Source organism: Mauremys reevesii, linkage group 2, assembly GCF_016161935.1.
Source record: "Mauremys reevesii isolate NIE-2019 linkage group 2, ASM1616193v1, whole genome shotgun sequence".
Taxonomy (NCBI): Eukaryota; Metazoa; Chordata; order Testudines; family Geoemydidae; genus Mauremys; species Mauremys reevesii.
Window position 1 is genome coordinate 64,990,085 of NC_052624.1, and position 16,715 is coordinate 65,006,799.

Consider the following 16,715-nt stretch of genomic DNA (forward strand, 5'->3'; position numbering starts at 1 on the left):
GCAAAACAAAAACAGTTAAATAAGACATCTACAGTATATTAATCTAACATTACCGAGAAGTTGATAGATCTCTCCTATGCAGAAGAAATAAGTGGCATAAATTGATATTGACTCAAACTAATGTCATGGTATTGTGCAAGAGAGAAATGATCACTTTAAAATATGTTCTGCATAAAGGTAGCTACTAGTTTAGCTTTGAATTATAAAGTTCCTAAGCTACCCCTATATATGTAGCAAAACTCAGGTATAAGACTAAAATCTGTCAAAATTCCAGTTTTTTGAGGTCAGTCCCCAAACTCACCTTTGTCCAGTTTCTCCTGCATCCCAGTTCTTAAGTCTCACTCACATTATTCTCCATTGCCATTCATCTTCCTCCAATGGAAAGTGGGTGTAAAATTCTACCAAATTAAAATGGTTTTGTTTCACACTCACTTTGCACATGTGTAAATCACTTCACAAAGTGTGGGACGAGGTGGAATCAGACCTGAGAAGGTCCTCACTCCCTACTCATACAAGAGCTGCTCCTGTGGGTGAGATTGCATTCACACTAGCTTCTACAAATATTTCTGTCTCATCAATACTACAACCATTTCAGCACGCAATACTTATGTGAACATTAACTTGTCTGAGGTTCTGATCCTGCAAAAGTCAAAGGGTCTCTATGTGAGCAGAAGGGTCTGTGGATGCCGATCCCTTTGCAGGCTCTGGGCCAGAATAGCATTAGTTATTTGAGCCCAGCATATTGTTATAGTTCCTTAATTCCCCTCACCTCTTGACTCCGAGCTACCTAGTAAGAAGGGTAAGTTAAAATGATGATAGAAACTGTGAAGACAGGCCATCAGCACCTCTTTTATTAGGTGTACATTGTCAGCTACATATGCAACTCCATGAAGTCCACTAAGGACTTTGCTGATGCTATTGATTTTTACATGGAGGATATTCAATTACTACAGTGAAGGGTGACAATATAAAACCCTTAGACAGATATAAGTCTCAGCTGCATATTGTCCATTGTAGTGCTGTTCCTCTGAGACCTAGTGAATAGGAAAGAGATTATTATTATTTTATTATATACAGTGACAAAAATGTATTTGGCATTTTTTACAGCTGCCAGGAGCTTACAATCAAGCTTAAATATCAAAAAACAAATGGTGACTTTTTGGTGGGGGGCGGAGGTGGGATTAAGTTGTCTTTCCTTCTGCCTATCATCATTGCTACTGCTCTGCCTATAACAACAGTATTATAAAGAAATACACACACTGGTACCTGGTACTGCAAGATGCCACACATGTATATCTAAGGCTGCAGAAAAATAGATCTATTATATTATTTGAGAAATAATACAGTATATGATCATGCAGCCCTAATTATAGCATTTCCCGATTTGAGCACTTGAACATGCAACCTTAAGCTTTTCTTTACATAATTTATTATGTTTAATTTTCATTTAATATAGCTAGATTCTTCTTTCACATTATGTTACAGGGTGTTAGAGGGGGTATGCATGCAGTAGTTTTAATAGTATATTAATTTTAGCAAGTCACTTTATATTTTCATTGTAGTCAAGATAATGCCTTATTGAAAACTTACTGATTCCACAGTTGGGTAGTGAATTGTTTTTTGCCTTTAATATAAACATCTTGTTTTGCATTTTACCTGTTTTGTTTTCTTGTAAAATATGAGATATTTTCTGTTGCCTTAATTTAAGTTAGGCAAAATATTTATTTTCATTGTCCCTGTCTGGCAGTATGCGTGCAGAAGAAGGGAAGCATCTCTGAAGTCCTCTTCAGCACTCTTTAATCAGGCAAAACTTCTAAGGAGAGCTAAAAAGGGCCCTGTGTAACTCTCATTAACAGTGATGGAAGTTAAGAGCATCAACAAGAAAAGAGATTCCATTGTAGATTATTTATTTGCATTACTTCCCTGAGCTGATAACCTGCATAGTAATGAAATCAGCTGCTGTTTTCATTTTGCTGGCTCTTGGATGTCAGTGCAGGGTTTGTCTCTGGTGCTGTGATTATTCCTTCAGTCATTGTGCAAGTTCTAGGAAAGTTAATATGTTACTTTGTGTGTAACTCCCCTTCACAAAGGTGACATAACAAAATGATAATGAGCCCAATCCAATGCCCATTGAAATTAATGTAAAGATTCCCACTGATTTCATTGGGCCTTCGATCAGGCTCAATGGGAGGTGGGGGGAGGCTGTGCTTGTAGTACAGGTATCTATATTGTTTTTATAGAAGTCTTTCTTAATCCAATCTTTTAAAAAAAAAACTTAATCAGATAACACAAATGAGGTGTACCTTCCAAACCTAAACAAATCAGCTGTTGATAGATATTTCCTGACATCAAAATATCGAAATAATTCTGTAAGTAAACTGATACATCTACAGTGTTGGGTTTTTTTAAAGCTTCTAAGCACAACTCCATTGGCCATTGTTTACCTCTTCAAATACCAGCACCTTATCTGCTCTGTGCTCTGTTGAACACATATATTGATCTTTTCCTTTTGGCCTTTTTCTGTTTCAAACACATGAGTGATTAGAAAGATTTCTCAAAAAATGAACTGTACATTATATGCAAATACGACTACATTGGTGATTTTTTTAAATAAAATGCATACCTGAGGTTTTAGTCTTGAATTGTAAATGGTTCAATGCTATTAAAAATTGTATAAGCTAATTCCTATGACAACAAGGGTGACATGCACTGGGCAGCAGCCTCCAGCTTAAGCATTGCATTTGCTCAGTAACTGGAAAGTAAAATGCAGCTTTGTAGCTAAAAATCCATATTTGACTATCGTGCATGAATATCTGGGACATTGTATACGACTATTCACTAAACTTTTACAAGTGTTCCTGAACTACTACTGCCTATTCAGTTTTAGGGCCAGATCCTCGGCTGGTGTAAATTGGCATAAATCCATTAAAGTCATTAGAACTACCCCAGTGTCCAACAGCTGAGGTTCCAGCAGTAGTGTCAAAATGAGCATGTTTGAAAATGGTTAATATTTAGATATTTCAGATTTTATTTTGAAAGCAAATATTGCCACTGACTTCTTTTTTTGTTGTAACTTATCTGGCTATCCTGTAAGTATCTCAGTATAATGTTCTCCCTGATCCAACTCCTGTGCAGTTACTAAAGATCATACAGTTTAAGAATATTCTTAAATGTCGGCTTTCCATGGCGTCTTGCCATATTGACATTCATTTTACCACTTGCTAGGTGTCATGAGTTTTGGTCCTAAAAGATGCATGTCTGGTTCATCATATTGTGAACTGAGACTTTTTTTTAAACTCATGGTGCTTTAAACAACAATTGATAACGTTTGGGGAAAGAGAAAATGGTAGAGCAAAAAGTAAAAGTCCAAGAAAAGCAAAATGTAGTACAGATACTGATTTTCAGAAAGGAAAGGAGTAAACCTGTTGCTTACACTTCTGTAAGGCTTAGTCTTCTTCCTTAAGAAAAAGTTATGCCATATTAAAAGAAAAAATAACTAGGTATCTGATCCAATAGGCTCCTGTTTTTTAAAACTGTTGGCCCTACCGAGTAACAGAGCTGTGAACAGAAAGCAGCAAGTATTTCTAAAGAATAAATATTGAAAGTCAGACTTGATTTGTTTTGGTTTTTTTTGATAGAATATCAAAACTAGTAAATGAAAAGAATGAAGCAGATACAATCGTGCATCATGTTGTTCTGTGTGTATGTATGTGTGTAATCTGGAAATTTATAAACTACTCATAACTCTAAGAGTATCTCCTCCTGATCATTATAATTATGCAGAAGCAATGGCTTACTTGCTAGATTTTATGCACTACAGTATGGCCCAGGTCACAGCATACATTCCCAGAACACACACATGTACTACGCAACATATCTACTACTTGTATTGGACTAGTCAAGATCTGTCTGTCCTTCTGTATCCATAGGAACAGATTGTAGTGTTTGAGCCTCTTGCCACTATGGGGTGAGGAGGGAGAATGCTGCAGCAGCAGCCTCAGGAAGATTCTGGCTAGATAGAGCTCTAAGGAGGACACTCAAGGTCACTGTTTGAAAGGCCCCTTCCCTATCTATCTGTCCTTTCATCCACCTGGGTTCTTATACCAGTGCCTATCGCCATCGTACCTAGTCATCCTCGTTCAGAAAGCTGGGGCTGCCACAGCCAGAAGCAGTGCTTCTACTTCTGAAAATGATTGTACCCAACCCTTATGCAGGGATGAAGAAGTGGAGAAAAGCTCATTGAGTCTTCTATCTCCTTCCTTCCCCCTGTGCATCCATGTACAGATGGACACAATTCAGGGCCGCCCAGAGGGCGGGGCAAGAGGGGCAATTTGCCCCAGGCCCCGGGCCCCACAGGGGCCCCCACGAGAGTTTTTTGGGGGCCCTGGAGCGGGGTCCTTCACTCGCTCCGGGGGGCCTGGAAAACTCTTGCGGGGCCGGGCCCAGGAGCTTCTTCGCTCCCGGTCTTCGCCGGCGGGGGGTCCTTCCGCTCTGGGGCAGAAGGACCCCCCACTGGCAAATTACCGCCGAAGTGGGACCCGCCGCCAAAGTTCAGCCCGGTCTTCGGCGGTAATTCGGCGGCGGGGGGCCCTTCCATTCAGGGACCCGCCGCCGAAGTGCCCCGAAGACCCGCGGTGGGGGCCCCCTGCCGCCGAATTACCGCCGAAGACCGGACTGCACTTCAGCGGCGGGTCCCGCTTTGGCGGTAATTCAGCGGCGGGTGCGGGCCCCGCCACGGGTCTTCGGGGCACTTCGGCGGTGGGTCCCGGAACGGAAGGGTCCCCCGCCGCCGAAGACCCCAGGCCCTGACACAATTTAGCTCATGGTATTAGTGACCCATGCATAATGCCCAACCTTTTATTAGTTAATCCAGATTCTTTGAGACTCTTGCTTCTCAAAGTGGAAATGTTGGGAGCCCTACTGCCATAATTGGTCTGTCATATGTTTAAAGAGACTTCTTTAAATTACTAGCCCAAACTTTTGGCCTAGGAAGAGAATGCTAGATTGAGGATTTTGGATTGACTCTACGGAAGAGGTGTAGTGCAAGTCAGTCAGCCTTTAGGAAAGAGCCAAACAGTTGCAGAGGACATCCAGAGAAGAAGAAAGTGAGCAAGGAGGCCAGTTTTGATAACAATACAAAAATCTTTCTAGATAAATGTATTAATTCCCACATGATGCACAAGTCTGAATCTCCTATGTAATAGCTTTGTAAGAGTCAACTGAGATGACTTATGAATGAGACAAGGTGGGTGAGGTAATCTCTTTTTTTGGGCTAACTTCTCTTGGCAAACGAGACAAGCTTTCGGGCTCCACAAAGCTCTTCTTCAGATCTGTGGAGCCTGGAAACCTGTCTCTTTTACCAACAGAAATTGGTTCAATAAAAGATATTACCTCACCTGCCCTGTCTGTCTCAGAATCCTGGGACCAACACAGCTTCAACACTGCAGACATGATTAATGAATGTAATTGCACCAATTAAACACAAGGTGGCAGCTTTACTTAAGAGTTTTCATGGACTTTACTACTGCTTAATTCATTTATCAGTTGATACTAGTAGGTGCTTGCCCATTAGCACCACAGATAGTACAGATGCAAAAATATGATTAATTGGAGTTGTGGCTACATTACATTTTTACCAACAATCATCCCTCCACATAGCTTATTTCACTCATCACTGACCCTGCCTAAAATATAATGCTTCGACAAACAAGAATCGAAACAAACATATAGTGCCTCACTTTAACCTTAAGGTCACTGTTCAACCTCAAAGTTGGTTCTAAATTAATATTTAGCTATTTAAAGATACTATGAACAGAGACGTGTATGGTAATCATCTGATGCAAGAATCCAGCCCCCAGATAGTTACTTAAACAGTGAGGGCAGTCACACACAGAGGCATTGTTGTAGTTAATTTATTTCACTTGTTTGGAGGGTTGCATGTGTGAAGACATAACCTTTCCAAAACAGCTAAATGAAGGAGTCTTACTTGCCCTCCTTAATTCACTTCACTGTGGAAGGAAGGTACAACTATTTGGTTTCTGATTGGATGTTTAAGATGGTGTGATCTAGTAGATACAGCACAGTACTGTGAGTTGGGAGTCGTGTATTTTATTCCAGGCCTATTACTGATTCACGGTAACTCAGGAAAGCACTCAGCCTTCCTGTGCTACAGTTCCCTGTCTATTTAAAAATGAGAATAAATACAATTAGCTTATCTTTGGAAAGTCTCTGCATAAAAACTGATAATGGGAAATACTTTTTCATAGAGTGTGCAAGCAGCCTGTGAAACCATTGCCGCAATTATCACTGGGGCTTGGAGCTGAGCCAAATTCAAAAAGGAATGGATGTTTATATCCATTTATAGTAGAAGGAGTTTAAAATAACCTCTTTTTTTGGCAGGGATATATAGGCACATACTTCAGGGCACAAGCCAGCTTCCCATTATTGGGGATTAGGAAGAAACTCTTCTTGTAGGCAAATTACGCCAGATCTGCCTTCTGTAGGGGTTCTTGCCCTTCTTCTGAAACAGTTGGTACTGGCCACTGTTGGAGAGAGGCTGCTGGGCTGGGTGCATCACTGTCTGTTCTAGTATGACAGTTCCTATGTTTCTACAGTCCAGAATAGTGTGGTTGCTTTATTAATATTCATCTTTTAAAACCAGGTTTGACAAAAGCTTTTGATGTATGCAGTGAAGGCACGTACGAACAAAACAGGCTACTCTAAAAGGGAGTAGGATATTTAGGGCAGTGTGTATATGGGACAGCGTGTTTATTGTGCTGTCCCAGGAGCAGAATGGGAGGTAGACCCTGCTGTTGGAGAGGATTAGAAGGGGACATACCCTGCAATAGCCCTGTGTCTGACACAGCATACATTCCCTGGTGCTTTGGAAAGGACTGGTCAAGGCTCTGCCCATTCCCCACTCCTTTCTGCACACTCCTTGCCTGGGGTGGGGCATACCTACCAGCTGACATAGGGGACTAAGAGGGTGTGAGGACTGAACATTTTCCACTTTGCTTAAGGACATCACAAACCTTAGAACTGATGTTCCCTCTGCGTGAGAAACCAGAATGGTTCGTATCACAAGTAGGAATTTATGCCTGTTTTCAAACATAGGCTTTTATTTCATATTCGGTAGGTTTTCTATGTGTATTATTTTACCAACTGATCAATAAAGCTGTAAGAAATAAAAGACCTTAGCAGACAAAGGCTAGAATACTGACAGTGAAATAACATCTGCTCCATTTCACACACTCTTCACAGATCCCTAGTTGCTCCTGGAGCACAATGCTTGCTTGCCTTCATAAGACTGGTGTGTTTATTTATAACAGCAGGAGTGCCCCAGAACTCTCTCCATATACCTATATTTAATCTTGTTTTTAAGCTTTTTTGTTAGGTACTAGAGAAAACATCTTCCTTCAATTCCATAGTAGTTCAATTAATCCAGTTTTCCAAATCCATCTGGTCTGTAATGCACTGACAAACTATCTGTCCAGCCAAATGGCTTTAGCTCTAGAGTTTAGAGCAGAACCAGTATGGCTGGAAATAAAATCTGCTGGCAGCAAAACATCAGGATCAGAGCAAAGAGAATGTGCTTTAAATGACTGTGGTCTAGCCATCTGGTTACTTTTAGACTTTGAAGTAGTAGTAAATAAGAAAGTGGACTGTTCCTTTGCTTACTTGTAGAATCTAGAATGGATCAAATTAACAAAGTAATAATTTGGTATAATCTAGTGCACATGAGAAGTTGTATGCAATGCACTATTTGTATTGCTTTGATATAATGCTGCTCAGAAGATTGTTAGTGTGTTTTCCACTTTACAGTAAAGTGGCACAAGTTCTATTTGCTTAGTAATGTAAGTGGTACTTAGACCTTGTATTGTCTCTCTGCACTTAGTGAATTTCACACCAAAAGCACTAGAAATGAGTAACTCACGCATAGTCATCTTTCTTCCTCCTCACCCACCAACTTAATGACCGAAGCTTTGTACTGCAAGATTTTTGTATTTTTTTTCCTACCAATTGGGGTGTGTATAACATGCTCACTTTTTTTGCAATATGTACTAGGCACATGACATGACCCATTATATTGACGGATTTGATGCCCTAACTTTTTTACCATCTATCAGGTAGAACTAACTTGACACTTTTGAACTACATATCTGTCAACCAGTTAGACTGAGTCCTGAATTCAGAGGTTTATTGATCTAAGTAGAACATTACATTCCTTTGAACTACAGTTCAGTATTATACTTGAGAATGGAGTGTTATAATGTCCAGGGTTGGAGATAGTACTGTGTAGTGAATATTTATATGTACTCTACTTCAGAAGACTCCTTTGCAGTGCAAACAAATGTTACTCTGCAGCAGTTTATAATTTTGTTTTGAGATAGAGAATTTCAAAGAAAATGACCACATTTTAAATGTTTTCATATCTTATTGCCCATCTGCATTACACCTAAAATGTGAGTCCTTATTTTTGAATAAAGATAAACATATGAACATTCTGTAAATGAGGAATATGGGATTTAAAAACTTCTTTTAACCAAAACCTGCCATTTTCCATTGCATGTAATATTTGGGTTATAATTATGAATGTCTGCAAAATAAAAACAATATCAATTTTTCTTAATGGGGCGGCTACGGTTTTGAATAGTAGTATTGTTACAAGTGCACACAAGAATCCAGTAAGGTCCTGATATATTAATTATTCTAATAATCACAGAAAAAAGTAAGGTAGTTGCTACCAATTTCACATCAATATACACACACATAAAAAGCTAATTAACTGAATATCTAAAGTTATTCTTGAAGAACCAGCTGGAAATGTGTCTAGAAAACTAGCATCACTGTTCTTATCCGCATACTATTGAAAACTCAGTTATTGAACATTAAATCCTGTGTCCTTGTCATAAGCAACAGACAAAGGAAGTCAATACTAAATATATTGAAAAGAGCAAATATAGTGCCCATCTATAAAAAGGGAAATAAGGACAACCCGGGGAATTACAGACCAGTCAGCTTAACTTCTATACCCTGAAAGATAATGGAGCAAATAATTAAGCAATCAATTTGCAAACACCTAGAAGATAATGAGGTGATAAATAGCAGTCAGCATGGATTTGTCAAGAACAAATCGTGTCAAACCACCCTGATAGCTTTCTTTAACAGGGTAACCAGCCTTGTGGATAGGGGGGAAGAAGTAGATGTGGTATATCTTGACTTTAGTAAGGATTTTGATACTGTCTTGCATGATCTTCTCATAAACAAACTAGGGAAATACAACCTAGATGGAGCTATTATAAGGTGGGTGCATAAATGATTAGAAAATCATTCCCAGAGAATAATCATCAGTGGTTCACAGTCATGCTGGAAGGGCATAACAAGTGGGGTCCTGCAGGGATCGGTTCTGGGTCCGGTTATGTTCAATATCTTCATCAATGATTTAGATAATGGCACAGAGTGTACACTTATAAAGTTTGTGGACGATACCAAAGTGGGAGGGGTTGCATGTGCTTTGGAGGATAGAATTAAAATTAAAAATGATCCGGACAAACTGGAGAAATGGTCTGAAGTAAATAGAATGAAATTCAATAAGGACAAATGCAAAGTACTCCACTTAGGAAGGAACAATCAGTTGCACACATACAAAATGGGAAATAACTGCCTAGGAAGGAGTACTGAGGAAATGGAACTGGGGGTCATAGTGGGTCACAAGCTAAATGTGAGTCAATAGTGTAACGCTGTTGCAAAAAAAGTAAACATCATTCTGGGATGTATTAGCAGGAGTATTGTAAGGAAGACATGAGAGGTAATTCTTCTGCTTTACTCTGGGCTGATTAGGCCTCAACTGGAGTATTGTATCCAGTTCTGTATCCAGGAATGATGTGGACAAATTGGAGAAAGTCCAGAGAGGAGCAACGAAAATGATTAAAGGTCTAGAAAATATGACCTATGAGGGAAAATTGAAAAAATTGTGTTTGTTTAGTCTGGAAAAGAAGACTGAGAGGACACTCAACAATTTTCAAATACATAAAAGGTTGTTACAAGGAGGAGGGAGAAAAATTGTTATTCTTAACCTCTGAGCATAGGACAAGAAGCAATGGGCTTAAATTGCAGCAAGGGTGGTTTAGGTTGGACACTAGGAAAAACTTCCTAACTGTCAAAGTGGTTAAACACTGGAATAAATTGCCAATAAATCATTGGGGATTTTTAAAAGCAGGTTGGACAAACACCTGTCAGGGATGGTCTAGATAATACTTAGTCCTGCCTTGAGTGCAGGGGACTGGACTATTGAGGTCCCTTCCAGTTCTGTGATTCTATGATCCATTGCAATAATGAGGATATATTTTTCATGAGACTCTTCCCATATCCTACTTGGACTGTAGTTTTGTTAATAGTAGTCTTTTTTAGCTGCAAAACAGAAGTCAACAACTATGAACAGTTTTATAATAGCCCATGTGGGACCATGGAAAATTTTGGATTAGCTATGGGTAAATATCTTGTTGTTGTTATGTATTTTAAGATGCTATCCGTGGCCTTTTGGGATATAATTACAATGTTCACTTGATATATAATTTAGTTTCTGGAATAACAAGACAAAAGGTTATTTAGAATCAGAACTGACAACCAGGAAGCTGAAGTGCTGACATCAGTGTACCTCCTGACAGGTCTATAGCTCAAAGTACATTTAAAAAAAAAAAGTCAAGAAGCCTGACAGAGAGGATTTTCAGCCCAAATGTAGGTGCAGGTTCACAGCAGAATACCCATCACCCAACAGTCTGTTTTATTTTCAGTTTCATGATTGTTTTGTTTGCTTCCTTCAGATCTAATATGAGTGTTTGTCGTGAATAGTGACAAAGGATGGGCCCTTAATGTTGAAAAACCTATTTAACTTGCTCACTCTCATTTTTCATTTTATTGCTAGAGTATAGGACTCTATTAAATATTCAGTAATAGTGTCACACTGATTTTTCTCTCTTCATTGTCCCTCCCTCCAAGTCAGTGATCCTGTTACCTAGCAAACTGAAAACCTGAGAGTTACTGCTATAGTTCTGTACTTACTGTGACTGAGCCAAAAATGCCAGGGATTTTACTTTATTTTTTGGCATGGTATTCTTCACTTCCTGTCTTTTATGGATATATAGATTTCTGTACTTTGTTAAGTAGCTGCTGCGTTTCAGTAGTGAGTAAGGTTATTCCTGTGGGCCTGGTTTTTATTGGGGCCTTGTCCCAACTTTTGTTGCACATGCACAAGTTTGCACAGATAGTTTTACATATGAAAATTCTCTTGCCTGTGCATACAGACACTAGGGCTGGAAAAGGGCAGATGTGCGAAGGTGTACATACAAAGGGGAGCTCAGGATTATCTTTTTAGAGTCGTAAATCTCTTCAGTACTTGGGGATTCTTAGTGATGAATGTGCTATGTAAATATGTGATTGCAATGATTTAAGTTATTTAGAATGCTGATATAGCTAACTTGAGGTGCAATTGATTTTCTTATATTGTGATGCTTATTTAGTTACATTTAAACAAAACACTTGAAGAGGTTTTTTTATCTGTGTCTGAGAAGCATGAGCCCTGTTCTACTGATAACTTCAGTGGGAGTTATATGTGCAGCTTGGCATGACTAGGTTTTAAATTGGCACTAAAAAACAAGGCCAGTTAGGTTTTCAGAGAAATTATTTTGTCTCTGAATCCAGCTGACCCAAGGGCCTGTGATAGATGAGATGGCATCCAAAATTGAAATGTAGAATCTCTAGCAATATTTCTTCTTGTTGTGCCCCTTTACCAATTTCAGTGGCAAATACAGAAAAGACAATTACTATGAGAAAGCTGGAGACAGCCATTGATAGTATATATAATGAACCTAGTAGTGAACTGTAAAACTATACACACACTATTTACGCTGGGCAATTCGCAGAATCAAAGATTCTGTTTATCACTACATCAAAGACCTTGATGCTTTAAGGCTTGACCGTGACTTTACATAGCATTTAGAGCAGTCTTGACACTCGAATCTACTGAATCTCATTAGATTAAACAACCTTTCTACAAACATCTTTAAATGTAATATTAGAGCAAATCCAAAATACATAACTCTAGAACTGTTCCTAGATTTATTTTTCCAAAGCATTGTCCAAATAATAATGAATCTTAACTAAGACCTTTGTGAGGTAAGCACATTACCTTCATTTAAGAATGGCAAAATTGAGACACAGCATAAGTGACTTGGCCAAAGTCACATAGTGAGTCAGTAGCAGAGCCTCCATTAACACACAGGAGATTTGGGCTGCTAGTATTATTCTAATTCACTAGACCACACTATCTCATATTTAAATGTTTTAGATCAAAGTTTCGCAGAATCAAAGGGTGCGGTTAGAAGAGGCATTCAGTGTGATAGCTTGCATTGTATGGCATTCTCACTTGCAATTTACCTAACCTCATCTTGGGTATATCTCCAGTGATGGTGCTGCAACCTTTATTTTCTTTTTAACCCAAACTTCTCCTTCCTTTGCTTTGGGCCATTTCCTTCAAGGTTATCTTCCTGTTTATATTGCTTTCCTCTTCTCACAGAGCCAAGCTTGAGAGCTTTTGGTGATGTAATAAAGGAACTCAGGGAACTAGTTTGGCAAAGGTGGCTTTCCCACCCAATAGCTGATGAGTCTTTTAAAATTATGATCTCTAGGAAAAATGTTAAGGGTGCTGGATCTACAGACCATTGTGGTTTGTATAGGAAAAGAGTATGTTGGGGTGTGTGTGTGTGTCTGTGTGTGTGTAAAATGATACAAAATATGTATTTTTTTCATTTTGTTCTATTTTCAGTCTTTACTGAACTATTCCTCTAACTTCCTAAAAACCAGCAGCAACCCAGTTGTGACTTCAGAAGAGGTTCCTGTTGCTCAGCTCACCAGTCATAGCAATGAGAAACTTAGCTTTACCTTTCAGCAGCTATTGCTGCTGACACCTCCACCTACCCCTCTCCTTCCCATGGTAGGTTGAGCCCAAAGAGATGAGGTGTAGTGATTTTAATCAGCGCATCTCCATTCGCGAGCTGAAGGATAGTAAGTATCTGGGCAAGACTCGAGGGACACGATGAAGCCCCATATGTCTAACTTCTGTCATTGTTCACTTTGACTTTTCCCTGCAGGGTGTGGAGGGGGAGGGGAGGAAATAGGAGTACCAACCACTCTTCCTCAGAACAAGAGCTGCTGGGTTACTGATTCCCATGTTGGAAAAGAAGCCACTCCCTGTGTTAGCCTGCCACCATCCCTCTTCAGCAGAGTAGGACCTCTGGGCAGGTGGAGAAGGAGCCTCTACTACCTCTGCCTTGTAGCAGGTGAAGAGCGACCTGCCTCCTCAGCCTTTGGGGAAGAATTGGCAGCCAGGTGTTCCCTCCTTTTTCTCACTCCTGGGTAGGCAGCAATACATAGCCTAGTACGCAGGTAGGGAGATTATCCATAGCTCCATTTGGTATCACTCCTTTCCGTTTCTGGGGAGTGAGGATTGTGGTGGCAGCAGTTCCTGCAGAATACATCACTGCTGCTTTCAGGTTATTCCCACCAACTAGATATATTCCTTCAGCATCATGATCCAATTCCCATTCTGCAACCTAAAGCCCTCCTAGGGTCTGAGTTGCTGAGGGAAAGAAAGGGTAATCTTTGGATAAAGTGGCATTTTTCAGGTTTACCCGAGTTCCATGGAAATAGAGAAGCACCATCAATTAGAAGCTGAAGTTCCTATTACTTCTACTAGGGAACAGAGCAGCAAGATCCTCTTCTGATATATTATAGCAGCTACTAAAAAGCAAAGAGGATAGAGGAGTAAACACTGAGAATTTATAACAAACCCCAAGATATGCCCTTATACATCAAGTGACATTTCCTAATATTTAAATGTTCGTATAAAGTAAACAAAATCTTAAAAATTAAAATTACACAATGCCTTTTGCACACAGTTTTTTTTAAATGCAGTCAGAGTACAGGAAAATATTCTTATTATATGAACTCTGATTTAGGTAGTTAATGAAGACAGCATCTGCCTTGTTAATCTGTCATTAGTCTTGAGTGACTTTACAATGAACTTTCAATAAGGTTTGAAGGGGGGTGAAAGTTTTCCAGTTTAACCGCACAGTTTTCAATCTTAATAGATAAGTATTGGCAATTAAAATAGCAATAATAATTACAGGCTCAATCCAGAAAATATTTATTACTAAGCTCATTGTTTATCAAGAGTAGTCCCATTAAATTAAATGGGAATGGTAGTAAACGCTGTGCTCACTCGTGTTTGAAGGATCAAGAAGAAACTACATTGAGTCATCCTGATAACATTACAAATGATGTAAGATGAAAGAAATTCTGCTTTAAAGAAATATTGGGCCTGATTCTCCATTAAGTTACACCAGTTTTAGGCCATTGTAATGTAATCTACCAGCACAAAGCTAATATAACAGAGTGGAAAATTGAGTGCAAAACACTTCTAAGGGCATTTTTATTATCTACAGTAAAGAAATCTTTTTAAGAATTTAATATTCAAATTATGCATTCGTGGTCACTCCAGAAAAAATATTGGTGTAGGTGTCATCATGTTTTTACTTCTCCAGCACTTTTTATATAGTAATAGATTAACTGTAGGAACTCTTCACTGTGGGTGATGCCCAGTAAGTTACTTTGGTAGTTTTATTATACTTTGAAGATGTTTTGCAGTCTCTGTCTCCTCTTCCTGTTAGGAGATGGGAGGTGGAGATATTGCTCTGATAGCATCTGTATCAGGGTAGATCCAAGTAACACCAGAGGAAGAGACAGGCAGAAACACATCCCAGAGACTCTCCCTGCCGAAAGGAGCCTAGTTTTGGGGTCAGAGGGGCCCTGCCTTCCCACAGGTATTGGGCTACTGCAGGTGAAAAGGCAAAAGAGAAGCAGTGGAACTTGGGGCACAGCTGAGAGTCACAACTGAAAAGAGCACAGGGATTACAAAGGTGCTGGAACTAGGGGTGTTGCCACACTCCCTGGCTTGACATGGTTTCCATCATATATAGGATTTACAGTTTGGTTCAATGCCACTCAGCACCCCCATTATACAAATTGTTCCAGCACCCCTGAGGGAATAGTACTTTCCCCAGTATGTCTCTTGGCCTCCTTCCTGAACATTGGGGCTCACAGACGTCATGCCTGCTTTCCTGCTCCTAAAGCTGGTGGCTGCAGGTGCTCTTTTGTCTCCCCTGGAAGAAAAGGAAATGGAAAGGAGAGGAGGAGAGCTGGTGAGGTGGCAGCCATAGCGTTTGAATGAAGGAGGTTGATCTATGAAAAAAGGCGATTCCTGCTCCCATGGAGGCTGCTTGAGTGCCATCCCGGAAGGTGTTAGGAGCCTTCATCAACATCAATGGGAACAAAAGGTGCTTAGCATCTCTAGGAAAAGGCTCCCACACAGCATCTTGCAGAATAAGGCCCTTGAGTACCATGCAGACCCACGCTGACTTTCACTTCTGCCTCACACCCCCAATACCCATAGTTTCTCCTCAGTCTCTTCCGTTGCAGCAGTGGTACACTCCCAAGGGGCGTTTTTGGTCCCACACTGGGATTCTGCCTGTCAGTCTCCCCGGTATGGCTCTAAAGAGTCCAGATATAGATGCTCTTGGAGCAACATCCTCAGCCCCAGGCTCCTACAAGAAACGGGAGGTAGAGGCTGAGAAATGTCTAATTCAATCGCAAATTAGAACAATTAATTTTTAAAAGCATCCCCTATTGGGGAGGCTCACTGTAGCAATCCCTCAGAGTTTAAGAAGGGCATTTTTTATTAAAATAACACTTTAGAAGCAACTGTGGTTTTCTTTGATCTGTTGTACAGAAATATTTTCCTTCCCTGTGTTTCTCCTTCAGTCAATACCTTTTGGTACCTACGCAGAAAAACCCTCCCGTAAAACACTCCATACCACCTTTGTTTCCTCATTATTTCCCATCTTCCCTTCCCAGGACAAGAAAAAGTCTTTCTCTTGGCTTGTACCCACTTTATGCATCTTCAAAAATTCCACTACAGATACTCTGGTGTCTACCAAAGGAACGTCAGCACCGCAAAAGAAAACAGTCACGTTCCACCACAGCACAGAAGATGCAGCAAGAACCAGCAGCAAAGTGGCTAATGGAAGTCCTTTAGCAAAAATTTGCAATGCTTTGAAAATGTAGGGGTTAAACTGCAGGCTCAGCTGGAAGAACAAATATTTTAAATAGAATTGTTCTTGGCCAATATAGTACTCTTGGTACTGCTTGTTTAGGAAAGAAAGGAATTAAAATTCTCATTTTTTAAATAATTAGGTTCTAAATTTCAGAAGCAAAGCAACCCATAGACACACACAGAGCTTTGCATCATTGTAAGTGCAAAAGTAGTTGTAAAATGGATATTAAAGAATCCCTGGGTTTTTTTGCCAATATGAACATACCCAATGTCATAGTATGTGTTTTACCTGGATGTTTTAGCATCCATGCAAACTACTTTATTGCAGTGGTTCCCCAGTTCTGCCACCAATGCCACACAGACCACTTAACTGGTGTTACACAGAGAGGTGGCTAGTCATATGGCATCACCTCATCTTATAACAATATATTGTGTTGAAGATGGCTAAAAATATGGTAAGCACTGTCCTAACTTCACTGCTCCATGTGAGCAATTGCTGCGGTTGATAGCAATTACTGTTAGTTGATGCTTATTGGGTGGGGATGTG

The 16,715-nt window shown here is 39.9% G+C and overlaps 1 protein-coding gene and 1 long non-coding RNA gene across 3 annotated transcripts in view; one reads left to right on the forward strand and one right to left on the reverse strand.

Moving 5' to 3' along the window:
- CHN2 (chimerin 2) overlaps positions 1 to 16,715 on the forward strand; it is a 194,124-nt gene that overhangs the window by 112,508 nt on the left and 64,901 nt on the right. The gene's annotated exons all lie outside the window — the stretch shown is intronic.
- LOC120397980 lies at positions 830 to 12,599 on the reverse strand. Its single transcript, XR_005594115.1, has 2 exons — positions 12,436 to 12,599; positions 830 to 1,034 (listed from the first exon to the last, which is right to left on the reverse strand). It is a non-coding gene; the product is annotated as an uncharacterized LOC120397980 (long non-coding RNA).